Genomic DNA, 6,587 nt, shown 5'->3' with positions numbered 1-6,587 from the left:
AAGCCTGTGAGAGCCCTGTGCTATGCAGTCATGCTGCCTGGTACTGATTCCTTAGAGATGTGGTAGCCAGGGTATTGCCCAACACATGGGTATGTTCTCTCTTTGCCCATTTCTGCATCACCAACCCCTACGGACTGACTCTTGAATATTGACCACTGTCTAGACCCCTTAAAACTGTGGGTACACTTCCAGATGCCAAAAGTCACATCTGAGCTTGTTTTTTTTGTTTTGTTTTCTTTTGCATTGGCTCCTGCACCATTTGTTGAAGAGACTGTCCTTGCTCCAGGGATTGATATTAGCTTCTTTGTCAAAGGTGAGTTGGTTGTAGATGTGGGGGTTGATTTCTGGCATTTCTATTCTATACCATTGGTCTATCCATCTGTTTTGTACCAGTACCAGGCTGTTTTGATTAAAAGTGCCCTGTAGTATGGCTTGAAATCTGGTATTGTGATGCTTCTGGCTTTGTTTTTGCTATATATTATTACTTTAGCTATTTGGGGTCTCTTTTTCCATATGAATTTCAGCATAATTTTTTCTATATCTGAGAAGAATGTCTTTGGTGTTTTGATTCTGTCAATTGCTTTTGGTAGTATGGACATTTTGATGATATTGACTCTTTCCAAATTCTTGATGCAGGCACCAACTGCTATAAACATTCCTCTTAACACTACTTTTGCTGTATCCCATAAGATTTGATATGTTGTATTGTCATCTTCATTGGTTTCCAGAAATTTTTTGATTCCTCTTTTGATTTCTTCAATGACCCGCTGTTCATTCAGGAGCATATTGTTTGGTCTCCACGTGTTTACATGTGCTCTAGAGATTCTTGGGTTGTTGATTTCCAGCTTCATTCCATTGTGGTCAGAGAAGATGCAGGGTATGACTTCGATATTTTTGAATTTGCTGAGACTTGCTTTCTGGCCTAGCATGTGGTCTATGCTAGAGAAAGTTCCATGCACTGCTGAGAAGAATGTGTATTCTGAGGCTGTAGGATGGAAAATTCTGTAGATATCTGTTAGGTCCATTTGGTCTATAGTATTGATTAACTCTGTTGTTTTCTTGCTGATTTTCTGTCTGGTTGATCTGTCCATTGCTGAAAGTGATCGTTGAAGTGCCCCACTACTTTTGTATTGGAGTCTACGTCTCTCTTTATCCATTAACATTTCCTTCAATTAGCCAGGATCCCTGTAATTAGGTCTGTATACATTTATATATATATATATATATATATATATATATGCACATTTCTTTCTGTTGAATTGATCCCTTAATCATTACATAGTGCCCTTCTTTTTACTCCTTTAACAGTTTTTGTGTTAAAATCTATTTTTTTTATACTAGGTTGACTACACCAGGTTTTTTGGTTTCTGTTAGCATGGAATATATTTTTCCATTCTTTCATTTTCAGCCTGCATGTACTTTTGTTGGTGAGATGTGTTTCTTGTAGGCAGCAAATAGATAAGTGTTGTTTTTTAATTCATTCAGCCAATGTATCTTTCAACTGGAGAGTTGGGTCTATTTACATTCAGTTTACTATTGATAAGTTAAGACTTGGCCCTGCTATTTTTCCATAAGTATTCCTAATGTTACTTTGGATTTCCTTTGTACTTTTACTGGGAGATATCCTGCCTTCACCTTCTTTCATAGTGATGATCATGGTTCTGTGTTTCTGTGTGTAGCACATCTTTAAGAATATTTTGTAAGGCTGGATGAGTGGTGACAATCTTTCAATTTCTGTTTGTTATGGAAGGTCTTTATTTCACCTTCATTCATAAACAAGAGCTTTGCAGGGTACAGCATTCTGGGTTGACAGGTTCTCTCTCTCTCTCTCTCTCTCTCTCTTAAAGATTTGTATTTATTTATTTGGAAGTCAGAGCTACACAGATACACAGAGAGAGAAGGAGAGGCAGAGAGAGAGAGGTCTTTCATCTGTTGCTTCACTCCCCAGTGAGCTGCGCCGATCCAGAGCCAGCAGCTTGTTCCCACACGCGTGCAGGGGCCCAAGGACTTGGGCCACCTTTCACTGCTTTCCCAGGCCACAGCAGAGAGCTGGATAGGAAGTGGGGTAGCCAGGAGTCAAACTGGCACCCACATGGGATGCTGGCACTGCAGGCAGTGGCTTCACCTGCTATGCCACAGTACTGGCCTCAGATTTTTTTCAATTAAGACTTGGAATATATCTTGCCATTCTCTTTTAGCCTAGTAGGGTTTCTGATGGGAAGTCAGCAGTGACTCTAATTGGAGATCCTGTGAAAGTAATCTGGCATTTCTCTTGTGCATATTTTAGAATCTTTTCTTTATGTTTTACTGAGGAGAGTTTGAGTACAATGTGTCGTGGTGAAGATCTATTCTAGTCATATCTATTAGGAGTTCTGTGTGCTTCCTGTACTTGGACGTCCCTTTCTTTTTCTGAATTAGGGAAGCTTTTTGTAATTATTTCACTGAAAAGCCTTCTAATCCATTCTCTCTTTACACACTTTCAGAAACTCCTGAGATCCGTATGTTGGGTCATTTAATAGTATTCCATAGATCTCCAACACTCCAATACTGTTTTTTAGTTTTCCAATTGCTTCTTCCTTTTAAAAAAATTTATTTATTTATTTTTTGACAGGCAGAGTTAGACAGTGAGAGAGAGAGAGACAAAGAGAAAAGTCTTCCTTCCATTGGTTCACCCCCCAAATGCCGCTATGGCCGGTGCTGCACCGATCCAAAGCCAGGAGTCAGGTGCTTCCTCCTGGTCTCACATGTGGGTGCAGGGCCCAAGCACTTGGGCCATCCTCCACTGCCTTCCCGGGCCACAGCAGAGAGCTGGACTGGAAGAGGAGCAACCGGGACAGAATCCGGCACCCCAACGAGGACTAGAACCCGGGATACTGGTGCCGCAGGTGGAGGATTAGCCTAGTGAGCTGCGGCACTGGCTTATTTTTCCTTTTTTAAAAATTTTTGGTCTGACTGCAAAATTTCCAGGGATTTGCCCTCCAACTCAGATATTCTTTCTTCTTTCTGACTGCATCTGTTGTTAAGGCTTTCCACTGCATTTTTAATTTGATCTATTGAATTCGTCATTTCCAATATTTAATTTTGATTTCTTTTTAAAAAAGATTTATTTTATTTATTTGAAAGACAGAGTTACAGAGAGAGGGAGAGTCAGAGAGAGAGGTTTTCTATCCACTGGTTCAGTCCCCAGATGGCTGCAACGGCTGGAGCTGTGTCAATCTGAAGACAGGAACCAGGAGCTTCTTCCAGGTCTCCCACACAAGTGCAGGGGCCCAAGGACTTGGGCCATCCTCCACTGCCCTCCCAGGCCATAGCAGAGAGCTGGCTTGGAAGAGGAGCAGCCAGGACTAGAACCGGTGCCCATATGAAATGCCGACACTTCAGGCCAGGGCTTTAACCTGCTGTACCACAGCACTGGCCCCTTGATTTCTTTTTAAAAACTCAATTTCATGGGAAAAAGTTTCATTCATGTCATGTATGAATTTCTTTAGTTCATGGATTTGCTTCTGATTACTTCTAAGTAATCCCATAATCAATTTTTTGAATTCCATTTCTGGCATTTCTTCAATCTCTTCATCTTCACACTGTAGTATTACAGTGGTATGTTCTTTTGGGGGTGTCATGCTCTCTTCCTTATTGTTTATTGAATTGTTCATTTATTATTATGCATTTGTGGAGATAGATGTTGGTTTGTCTTTGTTTCCCCCCTGTGCTGACTTTTATCTTTGGACTATGCTTCTGTGGCTTAGTGTAGTGTCCAGCATTTCAGTGAATACCCAGAGGTGTGTTCTGGGTGTGGTCAGGTAGCTCTGTTCAGTACTCCACAGTGAGGGGGAGTATCCAAGGTGACACCCAAGTTGAATATGGTAAATCAATCTCTCTCTCCCTCCCTCCCTCCTGCCCGCCCTCCCTCCCTCCCTCTACCAGAGGAGTTGTTTGTTCCGCTCTGTTGGCATATTCTCACACTCACCTCCTCTCCTCATAGGAGACCAATACCTGGACACTAGCCCCAGTGGGTACAATTTTCATCTGTGCCACCACACAAGTCACACAAAGGATCTGTGCAGTCCTCAGTATAACATGGTTCCTGAAGCAATAACCCTCACCAGGAAATCAGGAAGTCCCGAATGTGTGGAGCCACCCACAGTGACTGCTCAAAATCCCAGCCATGAGCCAGCGCCGTGGCTCAACAGGCTAATCCTCCACCTAGCGACGCTGGCCCACCGGGTTCTAGTCCCGGTCGGGCCCCAGATTCTGTCCGGGTTGCCCCTCTTCCAGTCCAGCTCTCTGCTATGGCCAGGGAGTGCAGTGGAGGATGGCCCAAGTCCTTGGGCCCTGCACCCCATAGGAGACCAGGATAAGCACCTGGCTCCTGCCATCGGATCAGCGTGGTGCGCCAGCCGCAATGCGCCAGCCACGGTGGCCATTGGAGGGTGAGCCAACGGCAAGGGAAGACCTTTCTCTCTCTCTCTCTCTCACTGTCCACTCTGCCTGTCAAAAAAAAAAACAAAAACAAAAACAAAAAAACAAAACAAAACAGCCACACCCTGCACCCTCCCACACAGCCACAGTGTTTTCACAGTCCTGGCATACAAGTCTCCCGCAGTCATGAGCACCCAGCCCCCTGTCAGTTCTCCCAGCCAGACTCAGAAATCTCTTCTCGGCTCATTGCTAGGCACACTGATATGAGCTGATAGAACTGTTACGTATGTCCAAAATGGTGCCCACCCTCTCTCAGCTAGTTAAGGATGCCAGTGCCGGGTGGTCGGGGAGAGAGAAACACGCCCCCCTTTTTTCCTATAGGTTGGCAGGTACACTGTCTCCCATAGGGCTCCAAGCTGGACTCCTGCCAGGCTCTTCCAGCAGTTTTATCACCAGTGGCGTGGGCTGCTGCAGTCAGTCCCACCTCACTCCAAAGCTGGTGCTGAGGCTCTCAGCTGCTGGGGACCTGAGTTGTGTGTGCTACACCCTCCACATAGGTCCACAGTGTCCCTCCAATTTGTGTGTAGGTTCCTCTCTCATTTTTCTCCCTAACTCTTCCCCAATTTTGCACTTTCTCCACTTTTTTTAAACTATCTTTTCCTAGACTAAATTAGTAAGTGCCCTCCATGTTCTACCATCTTCAAAAAACCTGAATATGGATTCTTAGGTCTCCCTGGACTCCAACCCAGTTCTCTCATTAACTCAAGTAGCTCAGAGTACAGCTGGGAGGATTAAATAAATTAATATGTGTTCAGGATCCAGGATATATTTATACTATACATAAATATGTTGTGGGGTCAGTGCTGTGGCGTAGTGGGTGAAGCTGCCACCTGCAGTGCTGGCATCCCATATGGGCACTGGCTCAAGTCCTGGCTGCTCCACTTCCAATCCAGCTCCCTGCTAATATGCCTGGGAAAGCAGTGGAGGATGGCCCAAGTAATTGGGCCTCTGCACCCTCGTGGGAGAACTGGGGGAAGCTCCTGGCTCCTGGCTTCAGATTGGCACAGCTTCAGCTGTTGGAGCCATCTGGGGAGTGAACCAGTGGATGGAAGACACATCTCTCTCTCCCTCTCCCTCTCCCTCTCCCTCTCCCTCTCCCTCTCCCTCTCCCTCTCCCTCTCCCTCTCTCTGTGTAACTCTTTCAAATAAATAAATAAATCTTTTTTTTTTAATGTATTGTAAGCTCTGAATTTTGGCAATGGAAATCTAGAGAAAAAGTAACCCATGAGCAGACTAGGTCTCCTTTCCTTTGGCAAAAAAGTTGGCTGGAAAATCACAGGGGTGTGTTCTTGCATGTGGAACCTGTGGTTAGTACTGCAGGTATCTATCACATCAGGGTGTTAGGACTTTATCAATCAAGTGGCCCCTAGAAGACACCCGATGATTTAAAATGACATCTGACATAACCGTAATTTAGTCATACAAACTGGGTCCTGTACACAAATTTGAGGATGATACCTCTTTCCCACCCACATTCTCAAATATGTGTTTCTTCTGTGGTTTGTTATCTTTGAAAGCTTAGTATATATCCTCTAAGTATTGGGAGCAAAGCAAAAGCTCATATGTGTGTCCTCCAAATGTTGAGAAGAGGTGACAGAGTATAATAATAACATTTCAAAAACAAACTACAAAGCTATCAAACTATTTAATAAGCTTTAATACTATATAAAAATATTATGTAACCTGTTTCCAGGTGCTACCATGAATTTTTTTCCTAATTCTGTTTTGAAATAACTCAAGCATCAGCTACATTACTTTAAAATGTTTAATTATATTTAATTGAACATTATAAATTACATTTATAAGGAACAGTAAAGCTATACATGAATAAAATATTTCAATTTGAACACTAATCAAGAAAAAATCTTTAGTACAGTAAGAATTCATTAAACACATATCATTGTTAGGCTGTCTCTGTAATGAAAACCATTATGTAAAGAGAAAAGCTATTCAGCTACTACTGAAAACCCAAATTCTTTTACAAATTATTGTATTTTATCATTGCCAAAGAGTTCCTTAAAAAAAATGGGAGGAGATAAAATAATCAAAATTAGCTCTTGAAGCTATTTTAACAGGTTCTACATGCTAAATAAAATTTTATGAAATGA

This window comes from Oryctolagus cuniculus, chromosome 5 (genome assembly GCF_964237555.1).
Source record: "Oryctolagus cuniculus chromosome 5, mOryCun1.1, whole genome shotgun sequence".
NCBI classification, from domain to species: Eukaryota; Metazoa; Chordata; class Mammalia; order Lagomorpha; family Leporidae; genus Oryctolagus; species Oryctolagus cuniculus.
Note: the sequence above shows the minus strand (reverse complement) of the source record.